The sequence below is a fragment of the Choristoneura fumiferana genome, chromosome 7 (genome assembly GCF_025370935.1).
Source record: "Choristoneura fumiferana chromosome 7, NRCan_CFum_1, whole genome shotgun sequence".
In the NCBI taxonomy this organism is placed as follows: Eukaryota; Metazoa; Arthropoda; class Insecta; order Lepidoptera; family Tortricidae; genus Choristoneura; species Choristoneura fumiferana.
The window spans coordinates 6155454-6179808 of NC_133478.1; the positions used below are offsets into that span (position 1 = coordinate 6155454).

At 36.7% G+C, this 24355-nt stretch overlaps 1 long non-coding RNA gene across 2 annotated transcripts in view; it reads left to right on the forward strand.

Annotated features, from left to right (window-relative positions):
• The first annotated feature begins 4017 nt into the window (after positions 1-4017).
• LOC141429570 (uncharacterized) overlaps positions 4018-24355 on the forward strand; it is a 66992-nt gene continuing 46654 nt past the window's right edge. For both annotated transcript variants that reach the window (XR_012451555.1, XR_012451556.1), the window contains exon 1: positions 4018-4535. This is a non-coding gene — a long non-coding RNA (uncharacterized lncRNA). The remainder of the gene's footprint in view (positions 4536-24355) is intronic.

The following is a 24355-nucleotide window of genomic DNA, read 5'->3' on the forward strand; positions in this document are numbered from 1 at the left end:
TGGTGGTGACGGCCAAAATTGATAGGTTAATAAGGGCCTGCAAAGTGATGCAAAGTTTGAGCTTCTTTGCTTTGAATAGAGCAACTTTATGCAGAAAATGTACAGTAACAACTTTATGATAGCTTTGAAAATAAATAAGAGAAGAATCATGTCAGAAAACGTTGCACTTACATCGCTATGCCCTGAACAGTTTTCTGCGCAAACAAAGAAATAAAAGATTTATGTTGTCTATTCTAATCCATCAGAGATCGATGATGCGCTAAACAGACAAAGAGACTGCCCGGCAAACAACGACTTATACTGTTAGCAAGTTGACTGGAGTATTGAGGACAATTACTGACGTAAAAAGAAAAAAAATTACCCTTAAATTTTCCATTGCTAAACCTTATTTCACGCATGTCCCTTCAGCCGCGCTTCAGACCAAAACATTCTGTAAAAAAAAAAACAATAAAATCGTCAACAAATACGAATAGGAAGCCATATTTTCCACCGATCTCCACCCTAGTTTCCGCGAGTCCGAAAAAATAGTAGATAATCTAACTTTTTCTAACGCCCCCCAGTCTTTCACTACAACCATATGCCCTTGACCTTCTTCGGCCCCGCTTTCACGAGGACTTCGGAATTTTTAGAGGGTGAAGGGAAGAAGATGAGAGGTCTTTGAATAGTGGTAGTAGTTTCGTGGGGGCGTGCGCTAGGGAGAAAAACAGCAAATCATTACTGACAGTTGACCGTTGTATGGGGTATGTCCCCTAAAATATGTATGAGGCTAGCAAAGGCCTGTTATGGTGTCCGAATGCTGATAAGCCAAGGAGGGCATGAGATTGGCTGGGGAGGGTAAAATTATTGGGATTTGTCCCGTCTTTTTGGATTTGAGTTGGGGATGTATTTGATAGGATGGCAATTCTTTTGAATTATTCGGTGTTTTTCACGACCTTTTATTTAGTTTCATTTAGAAAGTTGCTTGATGTTTACTTTGATTTTAAAATACAGTGGAATCATTAGATATCTTGCCATATTTATGACACGGTGTTGCCCTTTTTTTTCTTTTTCTTGTCATAGAGACATATTAAATAATGTTACGTTATGTACAATTGGGATTTCAATGCAATATACATAATTTATCTAGTTAGCTACTGTAATCAGTATTGACAAATGATGTAACATTTTTTTTAATTCAACCCATTCCCAAATGCTCTCAGGCCTTACGAAACGTGGGAAACATTTAGTGTACTAAATCAAAACAAATATCGATCTCCACAAACGTCATTGTTGCCACAACAAAGTATCTAATCCCCTTTAAATCCGAGAAATAGGATTTTATAGAAAAAAAAAACTCGTTGACTCTACCGTAGAGTACAATGAGTCGGTGCTAAAAAAAATGTGGTGCAAAAGTAGAGGTGTAAGCCATAGATTAAATACAATTGATTTTTTTTCAGTGGTGCTAGTTTGGAGTTCTACAATCGTTTGAAAGTTGTAGTTATTGTTATTAGCGTAGTTTAAGTTCAGAATAAGTTACAATTTCTTTACCTATTCGTTGCAATTTCATAGTCCATAGTTTCCAAAATTATTTTATCTGAACTACTTTAACATAAAGTAGATAGTGAAATCGTGTTTGTTGACTCTCAAGTTAAACATTCTGATTGTTTTAATTATTTACTTATCACCTTTTACAAACCTATTGTAGCTTTGTGATTTGTTTGCGCCTGTCAATCGGCAAATGTTAAGGTAACAGATGGGAAAGGAAAATCAACAAAAGCATAGATATAGTCTATTTTAACATTATCTTGGCTTTCTTTGCTGTAACTATAAAAACTAAATTTAAGTAAAACAGTAGAACAATTCAAATTGTTCCACCAATAAAATCAATTGAATCTTCTCACCAAAAATGATCACAATTTCACAAACAAATAAATTACATTTCACAAAAAGCTTTCAAACAAACGCTCAAAAACTCCATAATATTCCCTATCAATTACTGAACAAAAAACTAACAAATGACCCTCTATCTATACAAATATAATTAGTTTTGTACTGAGCATCCCGGCTTTACCCTATTTTTTACCACCTTTACGCCGTTTTACCCCAAAACACGGTATTTTAACCCCATTTTTTGCGACAATTCCCGGGACAATGTTTATAGTGTCAAGAGGTGATAACTGTGAAATCACGCTAAACTGTTTGGTTCTCATGACCTTTTCATAAAATGTTTGCTTGAAATGATAAATTAGCTATTTTGGCTTTAAAATCAAACTTTACGACAATTAAATATAAAAAATATATAAAAACCCGATTGCATTAATGACACTTTAAATAAGAAATAAAAATGAAAAACTAACCTAGAAATTAACTGTAGAATTCTGTTACTTAACTTAAAGTCGAGACCCATTCAAAATCGTGACCAGAAAATTATATAAAACCTCAAACTTTTATACACACACTAGTTTAAACTTCTGAAAAATAAAAACACGATTTTCCGTATTTCTTTCAATTTCTAACCCACTGGAATTTTGTCATGAGTGTCTTCTGATTGTATCTATGCATAAAGTTCCAGGTACATTTTAACCAATTTGATTACCAAGCCATCACAGAACCCTGTGGTAATGACATTTTACAACATTATATAAACATTGTTATAAACAAATAAAATTATTTACTATGCTACAGTCCAAAAGTGAACAAGGAATTAAATAGGTTGCCCAATCATGCAGACTATGCGCTGTCTGTCAGTCAGCAACGTTACTTTTTGATAGGTTTATAGATAGTTGCAATATGTTGTAAGAGCCGCACTATGATACAATAAAATGTGGTTACTTACGTCCTTCCGCTTCTCAGTTGTCACTAACAATGAATTAACCCTTGCACAGACCAGACTTTTATTAATTTGAATGTCGCAATTTCGGGTACCTGGCACGACAATAGAACATTCGCCAAATCCATTGAATTTTGCATAGAGGGGCCTATTCTAATGTTTAAAATAGGATAACGGGCAGATGTGTAACGTGTCTAGCGGAGTTATTATTAATCCAAATTTATCGAAAGTTATCAGGTTATGATTTTTGCAAGCGACTAAAGTAACACCTTAGAAGTAAATTTAGCTTTAAAACTCATGTTCATGTTCGTCTAAAATACTCCCTACCTTACATGTAAACTAAGAGAAAAATATAGTAAACAAAAATATTATTACTCAACTGTCTTTTTTAGAAACAAAAATATCTATTATTTTCTAATATTTTTTGTATCTAGTTACTCTACTACTTATTATATTTTTACGCTACTTTAGATGTAGAGTCGGCACGCGAGGCTAATTTAAAAAAGAAAAGCTTAAATTAGCACTTAACATTTCATTGGAATGTAAAAGATTTTATCAAACAAAATAAAGGCGATAGTTCAAGCACTCTTCTTCTATCATAAGATCAGAACAAGTAAATTGGGCGAGTAATTTGAAGTGCACTAGAACACGATAAGTGGAGTCGTACCTTTACAATCTTATCTTTAATCGATTGTATGCACGCCCTAACTAATTGTTGAAATTTGATGACTGCAATACGTCCCCTATTAAACAATCGGGATTAAACTAAAGAAAGCATTCTCGACATTTGAAATGATTAATTTGTTTTACTGGCCAGTATCTTTTCGACATTGGTGATTTGGTACTAGCAGAAGTACGCATTTCGAAGCTATGAATTCCGCTCCAATTCAAAAATCGAACTACAATGCAACGGTTTGTTATTTCAAAAATTGATTTATGACAAGTGACAATTTCAAAAAGAGAGTGCGTTTTTTTTTAAATATTTGTGTTTGAAACGGGTGTTTTATTTATGTCGAAAAATTTCGCAAGGGTTCAGACAACGGTGAAAGGGTACCGTTATTATTATTGCGAAATGTTAGTGCTGCATTGTTTGGTAATGAATTATTGGGTCGGAACGTTTCAGGTACATTAGGTGGCATGTGAAGGGTTAGTTTGGTGCAAGATGACACTGTGTTTCACACGCGAAAATGTTGCCAGGTAGAGCAGTGTAGAGTTAGTGTTGTTTGCAGAAAATATAGTGGCACGATAGAGGATATTGTAGGTACTTAATAGTTCAGTGTACATACATTGTAGTAAACCATCTAAATTTAAACACAATTTTTGTAACTAAAATTCGCAAAATCATATTTTATTTTATGATCTTAGGGAAACTAAATTACAATGGAACGCTTCAAGAGCAGTCACGCTTCGACCAGATGTTAGTTATCACGTACAAATGATAATAATCAAATTTATTCCTACCTCACGCGTTCGACCTGGCCGTAACTCGAGACCCTTCTAAGGGCCTTTGTGTCTTAACCCTTATAATACCTTTTTGTTAACCCTTCGATCTTAACCCCTCTACCTGACCTCACTTCCTGATCCATTCCTTTTTCAAACTTTCTCGAACGTGCGCGCGCGCCGTCATAGTTCGATTTTTAAAAATCGAACTTCAAAATGTGCGAAGTGAGAAAATATTTCGTGCCAGTGCTATTTTGGTTCAGTGCTGTGACTTGATTTTTTAACGGTGAGTGTTTTTACTTTTTCATATATTTTTTTAATTATTATTTGAATTGAGAAAGGAATAAGTGACGTAATTTCCGTGAACCCATATGTTTAACATTAAGTGATGTTAAGTTAACTGATGATTTTGACTACCCGTTTAAATTAGGGGATCGTCTAATAGAGATTAATTTAACATTACACTAACATTAGTCAAGGGATGTATTTTAATGCATTTTGGTTTAGTCAATAAATAAATTGGATCTATCCTGGGCCGTACAACTTAATTATGAAAGTGTCTTAAAAAAGTTTAATTCTCTATAAAGATATATTTTTATTACCTGGATAATGATATACAATACAAAATTCAACAAAAAAATGTTACCAAAAATATATGTTATTTGGTTTAATCGCTTACCTAGATCGTAATTATAAAACGCCAGGCGTAGTTTAACCATGTGTTGACAAAGAAAACTTACTGGAAAAATACTATTAGTACACAACCGTAAATCTATATAAGTACAGTTGAAGGCATAATCTTCACAACCATAGTGTCTAATATAATGTATGCATCGACCCTAAGGTTAGTGGCATAAAGGTAACGTACCTTTATATATGTATTTATGAACTTGACTATTATTAACATAGCGTCAGAGTAGAAGCGTTTCTCCACGTTATTTTAGTGTAAATTATCAAGAACAAAATAATTACAGTTAGGACATGTTCGGGTCGTTTAACACTAAAAAGTAATCAAATAATTGCTTGATTAAAATGTAATTTTGCGGAGTTCTATAAGGTAATATAAATAGATGAGACTTTATTGCTGACGACAAAAAATAAAATTGACGACTATTGGGACAGTGACGAGGACTAGGACATTAACTTTATCAATGAAAACTAGTTTGTGTATAATATGGTTACCTGATCATTAGTCTTAAACGATCCAACTGTTACAATAAAACCTTATACTCGTACCAAGTAAACACTCCAAATTACGCCGGAACAAACAATGTCGCATCGCGTCAGCAATAAAATGCCGGACTCGTCAAAACAAAAATGTCCTCGCCAACTCGGTATCCAGGCAGAAGATGATACCCAGTTATTTGCAACATATTCCAATATATTATTTTTTATTACCCCCACAGAGGGGGGCGCGCGTCATGCGTGATATTTGATATAAAGTCAGATCTCAACTTCGTTATGCGATATTCCTTTTTCAAAGGACAATGGAGCTTCGCGTATTTCGTAGATAGTGGATATTTTGTCGGATGGCTCCAATTATTTGGGACATGTTTTCTGAGTTGTTAGCGGGGATTAGTTGCGCGTTTGTTCGATGGCAATTACGAAAACATGGAATTTGAAATTGTAGGAGACGAAATATTAAAAGCAAATTTACTATTTTGTCAAAAATTAAATATGTGTGAAGGTTTTGATGCTGATGGTCAACTAGAGTGGTGGAAAAAATAGCACAATAAGTTTTTTACGGCTTTTCATGAAAAGTTTTTTGCGGCTTTTCATTCTCATTACCATAGACGATTCTCAGGGTATTTTTTTTAAGAATACCGATGCAAGTGTTCTCAAGGTTTAGTTTTTAGTTTATATATTCTCAAACAGGTTAATTTTTAGTCACATAAACTAATTTCGCCAATCGCAATCTATGATGTTTAATGACGTTTGGCGAAAGTAATTGCAACTCCATCGTGTGTTAACGAACGTCGACGATGGTGATGATAAGATTACTGAGCGGTCGGATTTGCGCTGTCATTGTTCATCCATCATTACCTCTCATATTTCGTTTTCTAGATTTTTTTTACCGTACAACGGCAAAACCTACTACTTAGCCACTGGCAAAATTGTTCTTCAATGGACAGAGCCATATTAAAAAAAAACAACGGTCAAATCGGTCTAATATTCCCCATAAACACACTTGACCGTGCAAGATAATATCCACAAAAGCCATTGTGCCCTTTTTCTCAGAACGCGCCAAGTTGTAACAAGAGCGAAGCTTGCCAAATATCATTCAATGTTAAACGAGCTAAAACTAGGCATTGGCGGCCATTTTGTCCAGCGGGGGTGGTCAGTCCCCGCCCGCTCAAATAGCCAAAGGGTTGGGGCCATTTTTGTGCACCCTGCAGTTTTAGTGGTGAGATGGTCGCTTCTGTCAAAACGTTTTAGACTAAATTACCGTCTATAACTTTGCAGTAAATTGATTGATTTCAAAATTTGTATCCTATCCACGTCCATGTCCGTGCCGTGTCTGATTTTAGAGTAGGAATACCCATCTCTTCTCATGGGTGTCGTAAAAGGCGACTAAGGAACCCAATGCGAGAGTGGGCAGCAGCGCTCTCTATTGCCATCTACGATAAATGGAACTATGTGTTTTTTATGTTATTTAGTAGGTATATGTATAATATTTATAAATATAATAATGATAGATGTAATGTTTATTAGAAATAAATAATTATATAGAAAAGTGTATGCAAAGCTATCTTTGATTTTATGATATTAACAAAAGAGGTAAGAGCAGTGTGTCATCTATTAGGCATTAGAATGTCAAACACTAGGACTTAAGTACCTTAAGGACCTTAAGTATGGTTAAGTATACTTCACGATATTATCCACGAAAAATTACCACCGAAAATCTGATTAAAGTTACCAAACGCAATATTATGATACGATAATGCCAAAATTAATTTAAATATCCACTTAAAACTATAAGAATCCAAAACTATAAGATTGCCCACCAAAATTTTCTAGCGCAGGTCCACCAAATTACTTTTACCCTATTCCAATTACACATAGATGTATAACTATACATACGACGGGACCCAGAACGGGACGGCTACAAATGTCGCGGTCAGTCCCCCCTCCCCTTCGCTATGAGGCGTCGCGGTCAGTCCTCCCGCTACGAGCTACGCCGTAGAGGGTGCTACGTGCTACGAAAAACACGAGTATTGTTTCTGTTAAATTTAATTCGATATATTGTCACTTGGTTTTTACTGACTTTTACTGAAATCTCTAAGCAAAAGTTCCCAATAAGGGGTCACTAGTCACCTAGGGGTCACCTTTTTGTTTTTCCTTTTTGTACAATAAAGAGTATAAACAAACAAACAAACAAACTAGTCACTAGTCTATTTTTAGTAGTCGTTCTGCTCGATTATTTTCTAAATATTAATGAATCATAGATAATAAGAAATATACTCACATACATGTGGGAATGAGGGTGGATTAATGTTAGAATGATTTGATGTAAACGAGCGACCGAATGACTGAAGACTAATGTGGAGTGAATGAGACGAGCGAATGAGTAAAAGAGTGTGAGTTACGATCGGGTGAGCCTAGTTGCTGCATGTGTTTTCTGTTTTATTTTGTCAATTAACGTATTCCATTTAGTTTTTTTTTAATAAACTTTTCTACTTTGTGTTTTAAAGTTTGTTTTCCTTCGCACGATCCCACATTTTTGGGGGGCTCGTCCGGGATCAGAAGGAAAAAATTAAATCGTGGATACGACGACGGACTGGTGTGCTACGTGGTGTAACGAGGCGGTTACATTTCGTGTTGTGGCGGTTGCTATTTACGACGGGCGGCCGAAATAACGACGAAGACGAGTTTCTGCTGGCTTCGGGAGTAAGACGGTGGCTTCTGAGCGGCGAGAAACGGCACATCGGAGGGATGGAAACAGATAGGATTTACGACGAGGCAGCTAGCGAGGCTCCGAGTGGAGGTGTGGATGAGGCACCGAGACTCAAGCTCCAAACGACGAATACGACGACGACGACGACTGCAAGGGCAACTGACGTGATGATGACGTACGACGGTAGTGAAAGCCTGCAGTACATTGACGACCTAGTCAGTAAATTTAGTGCGCAAGATGAGATGTACAGCGTTACTAAATTTATCGACGACATCGAAGAAAACGCGGAGATATTTGGATGGACGCCATTGCAACGGCTAATTGTTGCTAGGCGCAGCTTGACGGGTACCGCAGCGCTTTGGCTTCAAGCGGAGCGACCGTTTAAGTCGTGGGACGAGTTAAAGTACGCGCTAGGCGAAGAATTCCCTGACACGATCGACATAAAGGCGATACACGAGCTAATGGCGGCGCGTAAAAAGAAGGTAGACGAGAGTTGCCTTGACTACCTACTTACGATGCGCGAGTTGGGCAAAAGAGGAAAAATGCCAGACTATGTGACAATTAAGTATATTGTCGACGGCATCGAAGATGCGGAGACGAATAAGACGGTGTTATACGGAGTGACATCCTACGGTGACTTGAAGGACAAACTAAGAATTTACGAAATGATTAAGAGTAAGATGTCAAGTATGCAGTTACAACACGATGACACGACGAAAAACCGGCCCGTAAAGACGTGCTACAGCTGTGAGGAAGAAAACCATAGTACATTTGAAAAAACATCGAACGAATCAGCTGACGAGCATAATGGCGGCGCTGGCGGAATTCAATCGGCGAATTCGAACGAGAACGAATCGAATGGAACGAACTTATTCGTGCGAGTTGATGTTCGAACGAATGAGTTGGACGACGAATGTGCATCGAATGGAACGACCGGGAGCGATTTGAAGATGGCGGCCATGGCGGCGACGAACGTCAAACGTCACAGGAGTGTCACCGACAGTGACAGTGACAGCTCATACCAAACAAGAAACATCGATCAGAAGCCAATAAAGAAGATTTTATTGTGTAGTCGAAGCATTAACGCGTTGATAGACTCCGGTAGTGACGTGAACCTTGTGTCGGAGGACAGTTACGAGTTGTTAGGCGCGCCGGGCCACAAAAAGTGCGAACTATCGTTGACGGGACTCGGCGCATCGAAAGTCGTATCGCCGGGATACGTGAAGACGAACATTGCAATCGACGACAAGTGTTGTGATGTGGTTCTACATCTTGTGCCTAAAGACATGAAGCCGTACGATATTATTTTAGGCCAGGATTTTTTGTATGATAAGACTGTTGTCATGAACAGCAGCCAGCTGTTCAAGCGAGAGGAAAGCTATTTTCATGATCACGTAAAGTTAAAGAGTCAGGCTAGTATAGGAGGTGTAATGAAATTGATCACTTACTGGTATGGTGTTAAATTTAAGATGGTTTTGGTTTGATTTTTCCCCCTTAAGTGTTTCTTCCCAAAGTTTAGTTTGTCTTTTATTTTAAATAAAGATGATACCTTATAAGACTTATAAGTAAAGTTTTTTTGTCACAGTAAGATGTTAATTAGGTCCTTTATAGTATTTTGTAAGACTTTGTAAGTGCAGTTGTTTTGTTATAATGATGGCTTATAGCACACATGTTTTAGGATTAAGGTGTACCTAGGTTAAGATGTTTAGATGTATAAGATGTTTTGTTTAAAGGATGCCTGGGGACAGTCATGTGTGTAGGATGGCCGAATGTGGGAATGAGGGTGGATTAATGTTTGAATGATTTGATGTAAACGAGCGACCGAATGACTGAAGACTAATGTGGAGTGAATGAGACGAGCGAATGAGTAAAAGAGTGTGAGTTACGATCGGGTGAGCCTAGTTGCTGCATGTGTTTTCTGTTTTATTTTGTCAATTAACGTATTCCATTTAGTTTTTTTTAATAAACTTTTCTACTTTGTGTTTTAAAGTTTGTTTTCCTTCGCACGATCCCACATACATACCGCATGAATCCGTACTTACATACATACACCTACCTAAACTGTAAATATCACAACCTATTTTGCCGTTTTGACTTCGCGTAAAAAATTACTTCTTCATTTGACTACCTTTAGTATAAAACTGTTTTTTAACTTAATTGCACAACTAAGCAATAAAACAGTGCATCCATCCAATATGCCAATGACGCATTGCCCAATTTATTTACATGGAACAATCAATTAGACCGGCCTGCTGGAACTGGCCCGATGGCCAATAAAAGCAAATGGCTTGAGACTGCGGGTTGGGCGAGTATAAATACTTGGTTTTCGTACTATGTGTTACAGCGAGTATTTTATCGAGAAAATGTAGAAGTATTGTGATAAAATGTGTATCTATTCCTTACTTCGGTTTATTGTAAAGATTGCCTGGAAGAGATCGCTCTGAAGCGATACGGCCGCCTATTGCTTACCTTAAAATCTCTATATAAATATGTTTTCTGTACTGCTTACTATGCGTTGGTGTTCAATAAAGAGTTATTGTATTGTATTGTATGTAATAAGTAGAGATGGTCACAGATGAGAAATACCTGTTTAGTGACAGGACGCCAGTGTCTTGAAGGTCGATGTTTGTGGTGGATAATTTTGATGACCCAATTTATTCTCCGGATTTAGTTTAGTTTATTTTTATTTTAAGTCAGTAGCTAATAATTATTTTTACACTTTATAGAATTTTGAGCTAAATATATATGAAATGAGATGTAGCTACATATTATGCACCTAAGTATACATACAAACAAGAAGAGAGAGTAATTTTACTAAACGGATTCTATTTTTGAATTAGAAACCATTCAAAATCTTTTCCACTTTTTTATAAATAAACATTTATAAATGTTTGAAAATAGTTTTAAGGAAATGAAAACAATCACGGTACCAACTGTAATAAATTATTTTGTTTGTTTCAAAAATTAAGTACTATCGGATTACGAGTTCACAAAACACGAGTTAAAAATACCCGTTCCAAATACCTGTAATAAAAATGTTCCGCCCCCCGTAATATTTTTCCACGAGGTGGAAAAGGGGGGAGGTCAAGATAAATTGAATGGATATACGTAAGTTTACGAGGCTATTAGTATGTTTGCTGTTTCGGCATTCGTTTCGCCGACATAGCGTTGGTCGAATCGCCGAATGTGTTTTTAGATAGTAGGTTGGCTTGTTACCAAAATATTATGTAGGTGTTGTACAGTCGCAAACAGTATAAGATCGATCGGAATGGCCTTGGTGTGGAAAAATTAGTCGTGTCACTGTTGGGCACGGGCCTCCTTTAACAATGAGAAAGATGCGGTTCACACGTTTTAAATGCAAATTCTTTTCTATAGTCTAAGTCAGTAGAAATTTTAAATAAAATAAACATGTTATATCTTATTTGCATTTTTGGCCTTTTTCTTCAAGTCTGGTACTAATACTAATTCGATGTTTAGTTAAATGTTCAATATTTTCTTTCGTACCCAAAGTTACGGTAGCTCAAACGTAGATATCCGAGTGCTGGTCACAGTCCCAGTAGTTGCCATATTTAGTTTTATATCATTCATATTTATAGGTGACAGTGGGGTGTCATCCATTGGGCATTACCTGTCGAACACTAGGTCATTTACCTAACTTAGACACTACGCAATACCTGAAGTTGTTTGTTAGATATATCTGTGCCACGCGAACGCACAGTTTATAAAATTGGCAAACTTGCAAAATAAAACATCCTAATGGCACTTGCAGCCAAAGTTTGGGCTGCTATGCGTTTATTATTTGCGTAATAAAGAAAAGTTTGGGAAGCATACTGTTTTCTCGGATTTTGGGTACATGGAAAGTTTTTGGGGCACGTATGATTTGCAATTTAAAGCCGTTTGAAAACATACGGATAGTAATGGGAATTCACTGCTAAAGATTTAGTAATAAGTCTACTAAATTAATTTTACATTTGATACGAAAAAATGTCTGGAATCAGTTAATTGTTCTGTCTATTCTTAGTTATAACAGTACCTACAGGTAACAAGGATAGTTTGGCAACCAAATAATCCTGACTTACAATGAAATTTTAATTAGTAATAAATGATACCTGTACAGAAAGAGAAAATAATGACAAAGTTATCCCAAAAATGAACTTTAATTATTGTAGACATGGGGATTTGGAATTGTGGCCAGCTTATCAGTTTTTGGTGCCCAAGACACAGGTTCTGCCTAGTTTAGGGTCCGCTGGGCATAACTATAAATTTAAAGCAAATAAATATATTTGTATTTTTTCATTTGTATTCATAGTGGCCAGCTCGATAAATGATTATTGAATAAATCGGCCAAGAGCATGTCGGACACGCCCGAAATAGGGTTCCAAAGCCATTACGAAAAAATAAGTAATATTTTTCTAAGGATTTCGTATTTTGTACGGAATATTCCAAGTTTAGATATATTTTATACCTTAGGCCGCTATTTACTCTTAAGTACTAATAATTCTCAAGAAAACTGAACCGTTATAGTTTTCCTTGTAAGTTTGATATACTTGCTACCATTCTGAATTTTAAAAAAATTTCCACCCACCGGTTTATATTTTAGAGGGGGGGGGGACGCTCGATTTTAATGAAAATTTGCAATTTAAAGTTGAATAGTTTGCAAACAAATCACTATATCGAAAAATCGTTGTAGCAACCCCCTAATGGTTTTATAAGATTGGATGAGAAAAAAAATCACCCCCTCTTTACGTCTGTGGGAGGTACTCTAAAAAATATATTTTTCATTTTTTTATTGTACCGTTTTGTCGGCAAAGTTTACATATATATTCGTGCAAAATTATAGCCTTCTAGCATTGAAAGTCTCTGAGCAAAGCCGCGGACGGACAGACAGACATGGCGAAACTAGAAGGGTTCCGTTTTTGCCATCTTGGCTACGCAACCCTAATAATAAAACTGGTCGTTTCAGGCGTTACTTCGCAATGATCCGTTACAATGATCTACCGTTTATCTTGCCACTCCGCTACCACACGTCAAGACAGCTAAGTCAGTGTGAGACATCTGTTTTCATGCAGAAATTCGCTTTCCTTCACTTCACCGCCAGCAACAGATCAGTGGCTCTCCTTGAATTATTGATAGTAATGGGCGATGGTGATCATTTCTAATCAGATGATTGCTCGTTTGCCGCCCATACAAAAATAATTGACCATGTCACACAAATTGTAGTTATCACAAGCACCGCTCAATACAAAATTTGTCACACAGATACAGCTGTCTTAAACGTGTGGTAGTAATCAAAATTTATATACAAAACTAAAATACTCATGATATATAGATAACACAAATTAAATTCTTACTCGTATTGCCCCCAAGTAAAAATACTTATTATAAGATAACAAGTATCTAGACTTGGTCTGGCTTACATATATATGAATTGATATAGATAATCTCCGGTCACCATCGCGACCATATCCAAGCAACGGGGATTAGCCTGTATGCTGTAGGTATAGGGTATGATTTCCCCTGACAAAAGTGCATGGAGGCGTAGCGGTGCAAAGATGTGGAGATACTGGATGATCATAGTGCCCGACCACTAAGAAGTCAATCCTGACACGTTTGACAACTATATGAAGTTCCTGATACTATTAATGTCAACCATTGAAATAAAATGCTATATTCAACTACTCTGTCGCACGCAACAAGTAAGAGTTGCATTTTTGTCTATGATTCATATTGTTAATATTCAGAAACTTCATAGTTTTGCAATGTGTCAGGATTTACTTCATAACGGCCGTTGACTATAAAAAAAAAGTCATTAATTCATTGTGAAGTCATGGTTTCATTTAGGTGTTACAAATATAGCTTTGGTATAGCTGGCATTTATATGAATAGACACGTCGAGGGGAAAATGGGATTAATGCTCGAGTTTTACACTCTGCTTTTCACTTCGATTGAGAGGAAATTAAATAGCAAGAGTGGTTTACGTTAGTTTATTTTGAATAGTAATTTAGTTTAGCGCGCTGCATGCTGATATGTCAGCTATTTGTATGCCTAACGGCGTAACATTGTAATGCTTATCAATTATAAAACACTCGAACACTTTTGTTTTACAAATATTTTGAATTTTTATGTGAATTAGCCGAGTTTAAGATGACCGCCTGCTTCTGTATCATCACAACACTACCAGTGGGCGACGGTGTCGTCACATTCCTACGCTTTAACTTATTAATACTATTTATTACTTGTACCTTCCAGTACGCCTTATTCTACGTCCGCAAAGGTAGCGGGACAGTTAATATATTTGAAGTAAGGTAGAAAAAGGGTTTCTTGTACTAGCTTTGTGTGGGGTAGCCCTTTAGTGGGATCTAATAAAACCTTGTTACGGCCAAAGGGATACCAATCCTGATATTGAAAGTGTTCCTCTACATGATATAGAATTTAGGGGCTTCTTTCTGATATTAAATCGAGGGAAATCTTATTTCTACAATATTGTATCTGTGGGCTGTGGTTTGCTTTGTGCTTTAAAAGGTTATTTGGACTGTTCTTTTTTGAAAAAAAAAATGAAACAGGAATTAATAATACAAGAGGATGGCGTTCCAAAAGTTCTGATTAGTTTATCAGTTACATTATCAAAAAAATATTGTTCTTTTCTCTGTCAGTTAAACAAAGAATGATGAAGATACAGCCCGTTATAATATAACGTCACGGGCCTCCAATACAAGCTGTGCCAGCGACTTTGCCTGTATCGCGCGGAAATACGTTCTAGAGATAATATGTAGTAATAATTTAATGTGGAATAATGTAGCTTCACTATTGTAGTTCCAAATAGTGTAGCTACATAAAAAACAAACAAAGTTTACTTTATACTGCGTTTAATAAAGACTCGGTTAGCAACCCACATTTTACCGATGTCATGATTTTGTTCTTTTAAAAATCTATGTTCAAAATTCAAGTTTTGCATCTGTTCTATTTAATAATCCATACTTAATATTATAAATGCGAAAGTGTGTGTGTTGGTGTGTTTGTATGTCTGTTTGTCCGTCTTTCACGTCGAAACGGAGCGACGGATCGACGTGTTTTTTTATGTGGAGTTAGATGATGGTCCGGAGAGTGATATAGGCAACTTTTGTCTCTTTCTAACCCCCCCACCCCCCTAACATAGGGGGTGGAAGTTTGTATGGAGCTTTCCGCAGTTTTTAAGTTAGAAAGCTAAACATTGGTATGCGGACTCTTTGATACTAACGAAAAATACGTGCATCAATTTATTTTTTGGAAATCTGCCTCTAACCCTCTACAAAGGGGGTGGATGTTTGTATGGGACTTTCTTTAGTTTTCAATGTAGAATTCTGATAATTGGTATACAGACTTTGTAATAAACGAAAAAATTTTACATCGTTTTTTTTTAAATCTCCCCCTAACCTCCTAAAAACAAACAAATTTAAACATATAAAATAAACTGTGCTACTTGCGGAACCTACTGTGTTAAAAATAAAGTTGTGTGAAATACTTGTGATGTATAGATATCATTTAATAATATTGAAAATCTGTTTACAAAAAAATATATACTTACCTCGTTGAGTTTCTTGCCGGATTCTTCTCAACAGAGGTTTTTCCGAACCGGTGGCAGATTTTTTTTGACATTCATAAGTGCTTTGTCATAGCCTAAATTGAATAAAGATATTTTGACTGACTTTTGACTTTGACTTTGACCGTTGGTTAGAAAAAGTGCTAGTGGGCAATCTCATACTTTTCAATACAAATAATTATTTTTTGTCTGACACATTGCTATTACGGTACATGGTATGATACGTTGTAATGAGTAAGAGACCTTACTTAGGTCTCGAGGGTGAAGTCCATTGCCGGACAGTTGCAACAAAGCGCAGGTCAACGCATGCGCTGGCCGCCACCTGACCGCGGCCGGACACTGATCAATATTAAAGTCCGAGGGAGGATGCTGGGGGACGTCTGTTTGTCTGTAATATCTACACAGAGTGGATAATACCCCGTGCCTCGAAAGGAAAAAAACAGAACCCTAATAGGATCACAATCACGCCTGTTGATAAGCGAAGGTGTGGACTAAGATTTTTGTGGTTTGTGGCAGTTATCTTAAAATGCTTTAATGCTGTATCTCTTTATTTTATACCTACCTACAACTAAACAGAGACAGCATCACAGACGGACCTTAACAGAGAATATTGAAATAAGCCCTTAGTCAGGCCCCTCTTGCCGTTGGGCACACTGGGCACGTGCCCAGTACCACTACCATGAGTTTACAACAGTGACCGTACTCGATAGCGACGGCGTAAATTATTTGTAGAGGCGCTGTACGATTCTCCATATAAATAATTTACGCCGTCGCTATCGAGTACGGTCACTGTAAACTCATGGTAGTGATACAGGGCCCCGCGATGGATTGGGGCCCTCTAGTCACTACATCATTACCAAACGATAATCGATAGCTATTCTACTCTCACCTAAAAATCAGGCTTACCTAATGCAGCATGTTGTGCCCAGGGCCTCTAATAGGTGAAAGACGGCCCTACCCTTAGTACATATACATATATGTATAATCAACTACAAAGAGATTGATACGGCCGACGCTACTATGTACGCACGGCCTTAACGTTAAGTCAATGAAATCGTGTATACATATTTTTGTTATTTTTACCGTTATGTCTTTGCAGTTGATTGTTTACGTTTTGTACAAAAATAAAGAAAGAAGCACAAGTGACAACTTTTGAGATACAAACTCGTATACAAAGGCGACCTTATTCGTTCAAGGTATATGTACCAATCAATGTTGTAAGAAGATTCAGTATTTTTTTTCAACACCGTCTGCTGTAATTTTTTACAAAGATTATGAAAATGGAAAACTTAGATCAGTTTAGATTTAACCTTATTTACTAACCTGTCTCCATCACATTTCTAAAGAACCCCTACATCCCCGTTGAATCTAGATTATGTTACCCTTTTTTAAGCAAGATTTAAAATCAACTTACATACAAGTGTTTAAAAAAAAACACAATATTACCTACAAACATAATATCTTTATCTTTAGTAATGCAACGTTTTATTGCAAGCAGTATTCCCAGCTCTATACATATCCACCTCAACTCACCTTTTGCGGACACTACGGGGGAGGGTCCAAGAGAAATGACGACCCTTAACTAATACACACACATACACGCACGATCTCACTCACACCGCGGCCTCTCCTTACAGCTTGCATTAGTGTGCGTGGGTCTTTGAGCGTACGACGGTTAGTGTGTATGATGTTTATGTGTGCGTGTCCAGTTTCCGTGCGCTTGGGTTTTGTTAATTTAATTAGAGGTACAAAAAGATTAAGGCAAGAGGACGTGAGCATTAAAGCCTTTGCCAGGTCTGTGTGGGTTTATCTATATAGGTTTAAGTGTAGTGAGGTATGGTTTTATTGTTATGGACTTTGTATAATAATGCGTGCTTTGAGGACACAAGCGTACTTTTTTTTGGCTTGAGTTTTGGTCTTATTTTGTTAGGTGTAAGGTCAGGTGTGTGTAGATGGATATAAGTAACTAAAAGTTTAGCTTAGCTTAATTTTCTAATACGCACCTACTGTATCAGCATTTTTTTTTCTGCAGTTTCTTCTCTTCGGGGTTTTCTTACTAATGTAATGTTAAGTACTTTTTTGCTAGAAAAGATAGGAAATAATTGTAATTTTTGATAATTAATGGTGTCAGTTTGTACTTATTTTTTTGGGCAGAAAACATATTACATTAGGTACCTAAGGGGGCCGGGTATGGTTGTTTCAGAGAGTGGTTGTAACAGCGGTTGTAAAAGTCAACTATGAGTTAACGAACAAATAATTTCATCGACTAATTTGTTACGTCAAGTTAGAGGGAGGCTTATTGCTATCTTTTGACAGCAGTAGAAATTATACTTATTCGTTTGTTTACTTTTTAATTACAACCGCTGCAACAACTAACCTCTGAGACAACCATACCCTCGCGTCTCCCTATTATAATTTCCGAGAAACAATCGTAGAAATTACATATGGAACATTATTTTGTCATTTTAAAATTTTTGTCATGTGTATATTTTATACCCATCAAAAAAAGTCTAGACATACTCATTATCTCTAGACTAATTTTGATGTTTTCATTCAGCAGCAATACATACTAATATTATAAATGCGAAAGTGTGTGTCTTTGTATGTTTGTCCGTCTTTCGACGTGATTTTTAGCGTGGAGCAGCAGAAAGTGACAGAGGCGACTTTTATCCCGAAAAATGCACAGTTCTCGAGGGAACAGCGCGCGATAACCGAATTCCACGCGGGTGAACCCGCGGGCAAAAGCTAGTACGCCGATATTGAAATGTTCAAAACTATCTAGGAATAAACAATATCCCTAGGTACTTTCGATGGGGTCCTATAAAAAAAAAGTTCAAGTTAAAATAAACTACCTTCAGAAATCACGCTAATAAAAGTACTCACCTAAAGCTTCAACAAAAAACAACCTACATAAAACACATTTACTCCATAAAAATACTTCCAAGTAGATAGGATAGGATTTCGTAAATACATCTCATCGAAAACTACATAACACATGTTTGTCTTGAAAACAGTGGGCCATTCCCGGCCACGGTGGCACGGAATATAAAAAGTAAGTCGATAGCTTACTGGTACAATTTATACTTTTGGATATTCGAAATATGTTCACGCTTCCAGCCTACTTAGACCTTCTTCACCGCCCTCACGCCGAAGAAACTAAGGTGTTTTAGAGGAGGTAATACGCAGATGGAGAGGTCATGTTATGATGGTATAGTGAATACTGAATATATCGTATAAATTCAACCCACGGGCGAGCATAACTGTGGTAGTCTCCGGGTTGTTTTCACATAATAGAGCCATTTTCTTTTGTTTTTGTTAGGTATCACACGCCGCAGGTAGGCAGACAATGAAAACAAAAGGCGGTGACTTAATTTTAAGCCTTTTTTCGGGAGTCGAGTGTCAACAAGATTTACGTGTGAGCGAAATGCGCATTCGAAAATGTTGCTATAAGGTTTAGCACACTATGTTATAATAATAATAAAACAATAAAACATGGCCCATTCAAAAAAACAATTTACAGTCTTACATACATAACTAATAGAAACATTAAAAATATTAAAAACTAACTAGGTGGTAAAACGTCCTCATTCCGTTGAGCCACCGTCCCAGCAGGGCTACTACGAAACTCGAAGTTCGTGTCGTGCGGTCCCTCTGACACTTATACTATTTAATACGAGGGTGAGAGGGACCGCACGACACAAACTTCGAGTTTCGAGTTTAGTAGTAGCCCTGCGACATGGTGGCCCGGACCGCCACAAAGCAACACGATGTCTTTCCGCCAGAATGAAAAACGAGCAGGGGACTAGGTACTTCGAAATTCGAAAATCTAATTTCATATCGTAGCGTCCCTTTCACTCTCGTATTGAATAATATTAGCGTAAGCGTGACGGCAGGATACGATAGTCAAAATACCATATAAGGGACTTACCACGCTATTTCCTCGACGTTTCGGCAACGTTACAGTTGCCGTGGTCACGAGTAGACTACTCGTCTACCACCACCACCACCAACTCACCACAACAAATGGCAACTGTCATTTAAATCATGTTAGAACAAATAGAATATAGATCACATTAAATTACCTGTCAAAAAGTACGACCGAGTTAAAAAGGTACGTGGTATCGAAAACAAAAGAAAAAATACATCTCCAAATTTTCTGGTAATCTAACTCAGGAACTAATTATTTTTTTCTTAGGACACTAGCTCATAGCCCATGGCACCCAGTATAAGCTTATTTAAGTGGGCATTTTTAGTTTAAATGGCACTAATTTATTTTTTTAGAATTAGGTAATTCTGGGTTCTTCTTATATGGGTCGTTACGAAATGGAGACATAATTTTTTTACTGAAAATTGGGGACATTTTATTCAAGATCACTTAATTCTGCAAAAAAAAAAAGTTGCGCCATTTAAAGTAAAAATGCCCAAGTATAACCACACTGCTTAACAAAACTTAATGCCATGAATTAGTGATGAATAGTCTACTTCTAAAACAGCCATTATTTGCTGTCCAAGTGGCCAGTTCCAAATACCTGTGTGTTAGTTCAAAGGCAGCAATTTCACAGTTAAAGCTCCATACGTGTACCGTGTGGCAGAAGCACGTAGCCTTGCATTGGAATAAAATTAGCAGCCGCAGAGCGTGTCCGGCGGCAAACGGAATTTAGTTCCGAGCAGTTACGGCCTTTGCCAGCTGGCGGGATAGGGTGCCTCGAAATACGACGTTTTCGAGGATAGGAAATAATAATAAGTTTTTTTTAACACATACCTAAATGCAGTCAGATGTTAACTCGAGTGGTTAACTGAGCCGAGACAGTAAATATGTGTTTTTTAGCCTTATAGGCTAGCGCGTCTTTTGCTCTTGTTATAGTTCTGTGATTTGCATTTTATAATTATACTTGTACCATAGACAATTTTGAAAGAAAGAAAGAAAATACATTTATTTAACGCCATAAAACAAACATAGAACAGATAAAGACATACATGACGCTAAATAGGTCCCCACTCAGCATAATGCCACGGCAAGCTGTGGCGCTGATTTTCAGTGAGGACCTTATTTAAAAACTAACTTAAAAAAATATATATATATTAAATTGTATACCAACACCGGCTTAAACAGTTCAATCGTGTGCAGTTGAGTTGTGTATGTCACCGCCAAAACTATACTTAGCAAATATGAATAACGCATATTACTATTAAAATGGTTAGGTATTTAAAAACAATATGCTACATACCTGACTCCTTAAAAACAAAAACACAGGTATTATGTGAGTATCTGTGTATATTTGTTTGTTATTCTTGAAATTAATTATTGTACCTACTACATCTGAAATAACATACAGTGTGTTACCGGCAGCCAGGTTTTTTTAGGAGAGGTTAAAGTAACGTATTTCTGTAACATATCCATGACATTGATTTAATTAATAAACTAAAATTCAGACTTTGTTAACTTTCTAAAAAATATATAATTGCCAAAAATGTACAGCAAAGTAAATTGACAAGCAAGTATAAATGACAACCGACAGATACTTTGATTATTACTTGTCAATTTACTTTGCGGTACCATCAGCCAAATATGTTCTCTACCACCGTAAAGTTGATAATCGTTTGCATGTCATAAAACAATAATGCCAATGTCTGCCGACTTGAAAGTTCGACTTTAGCGACATATTCATTTGATAGGAAATTGTTTAAAAATTGATAGACTACCTATTTGGCTGATGGTACATTGTTGGCAATTATAATTTTGTTAGAAACTTAACAGTCTGAATTTTAGTTTATTAATTAAATTAATGCCATGGGTAAGTTACAGAAATACGTTACTCTAAACCTCTCTTAAAAAAAGCATGGCTGCCGGCATCCGGCATCACACTGTACACCTAGTTTACTTTTTATTCACACATGTTAAATCCTAAAGACTAGGCACGATGTAATTTTTATGAATTCCAATGCGAATTTAGTAGGTAAAATTCTTTATTCAATGAATAATTTGTGCTTTATAAAATACATTCAGCCATTATTTTTAGTGTTAATTTGTTCTTTATAAAGTACACGAAGACTCACGAGGATACATTAAGTATCCCAGACGTCCCAAGTTTTCCTGGCAGCTGTGTGGTCACCGCCGCGATCGGCAACTTGCTGAAATACAGCGCAACTTGTTACCATCCCGCTACAAATTGCTAATACACCCCCTTTACCTAACTTTTACGAATTTTCACCTCCACTACCGATCTGTTAGTGTTTGATATAGTTACTTTAGTGTAGCAGTTGAGTGTTTGACTGGTAACGGGCAGTTTTATACTTCATAGCTTAATGCAACAGATACTTTTTTTTTAAAGACATAACTGAATGAAAAAAAAATATTACGTTTTTACATATTATTAGCAAAGTATTGCGTTTATACTTAACACTAGCTTTTGCCTATGACTTTGTTTAAGAAGAATTCTTTTATTGCATCGCGCGGGTATTATGCCATTTTCTTCTCAATCCAAATTCAATATTAATTAGAATGTTAGAAAGAGTTTAATTACTTTGACTGTGATTTATATTTAACAATACGAAAATTATTTAAAAGAAAAGCTTTCACTACCCAAAATAAGACAAGTAGGATGTCCACAGTTGGACATGGGCCTTCCCCATAAACTTCCAGTTGCTGCGGTTGGAAGCGGCCTGCATTCATCGAGAACCTACGGCTTTAACCCGATCATCCCTCTATCTCTTTAGTGGACACCTATGCTGCGCTTGCCGATCCAGTTATGCAGTTAATAACGGATATAATATAATGTAACTTAAATAGTACAATTTAGTACATAAAATAAGAAACACACTTAAATAATTACGTACTTTCTTCCTCTAAACCGTTTATGTATAAACCACAACGAAACATTTTTGGTTCACGGTGACCCTCTTCACGCGCTATCTGCCGTCCGAGTGACAACGGTGTGTCATTTCTTAAGTGTCACACTTTTCACGGCTAAGCTCCGTCGTGCCACTAAAAGTCACTCGAAACTGGCTGACAACAAAACTGATTAAAAAAAGTTATCAGATGTTGAATTCAAATAAAGAACAACCATTTTTTTATATAATCGTAAAAACACCCTGTTATAAGATAATTAATAGCCAGTGATTAAAACTTCTTTGATTGTCTTGACTGTCACGAGTAACTGGCCACTTTACTTAGATACATATATGTCAAAGTCACATAATGCTTACTTAAAGTTTTCCCGGTCATCGTTCATCCACCATTACGTCTCATATTTCGTTTTCTAGATTTTTTTACCGTACAACGGCAAAACCTACTAGACACTGGCAAAATTGTCATCCAATAGACAGCGCCATATTTTTCTAAAAAACACAAGTTTTCCCGCCAATCGTTGACGGTTATATGATCAACGACGGTTCACTTGACAGAAAATGTTAATAAATATCTTGTTACTCAAATGCACAGGCTGATTATGTTTGAGCGGAATGATGTTTTGATCTAATTTAACGTCTCTTCAAATATTACTTCAAATGGTACTTAATTTTTTAGCACCCCGTATTAATTATACATAAATTATATTTTTTTATAGTGGCCAGTATCAATTTGAAAATGAACACTGGCCAGTTTTAACCTCGCGAGTCCTCGCGTAGTTATAAAAAGCCAATTAAGTAACAGCAAGAGCAACTGCCGAATGGACCGAATGTAATGTGTTATATAGGTAGAGTCATTCACGATTACGCGTGCCGTGGTTCTTATTATAATATCATTAATGGCTAATTTTGACAAAATCACGCGTCTTCGTGGATAAAGTTATACTAGGTATAAAGTACAAATTGTTTATTGAACAAAGAATTTTAAATACGTCGAAATAATACCAAATATAACAAAACCGGTGATTATAATCTAGGTAGGTAGGTACTACATCTAGTAAAAAAAGGGCAAGATTCAGGAGGTTATAATTATAATACCGTTTACTCGAGACAAAAAGAACGACTCAACACTTGCCAAAAAAAAATGTATTAAATATTTGTTTATCCAAATTCGCAACAGTGCAGTCTAGTCCAGTTTTCTAAAACATCCAAAACTGAAGCTTAATCTACAAACAAAGAAAGCAAAGCATTAGCTAATTACATAACTTATAACATCCCTTACCTTTGTGCAGTTCACCCTACACGCGTTAACGCAAAAAATGCACCAAAAATAACAAAAAAAGGGGTGTTGGGTGGACCCACCCCGCCTCCACACCCCCCGTTCGTATCTTTGCACTCGCCATGGCTAATCTCCCCATTACTAAAAGGACCCAACTCTGTATACGACTGGGTAAAGTTAAGTTTATTCTGGTGCCGCCAGGGTTGAGTTTGAAGCGTTGCTTTCAGGGATGTGTCGGTAAAGGTCCAAAACAAGAGACAGTCCGGGGAGTGAGGTCTACCTAAAAACGTGGAAACGCTGATGAATGTCCCCCATTAGATGTTATTTATTTAGAATGTGGCGGGGACTCAGTTTAACTTTGCTGAAGTTTACTTAGGACTTGCATTGGGTTAGCTAGTGACAAATTGCGGTGATTCCACGGGTCCAGTTTTTCGGGTTTAGCCTTATTATGGTGATTTGTAAGATCTTTCGACGGCTTGGCGGTTCGGAAGGGATGCGAAAAATTAG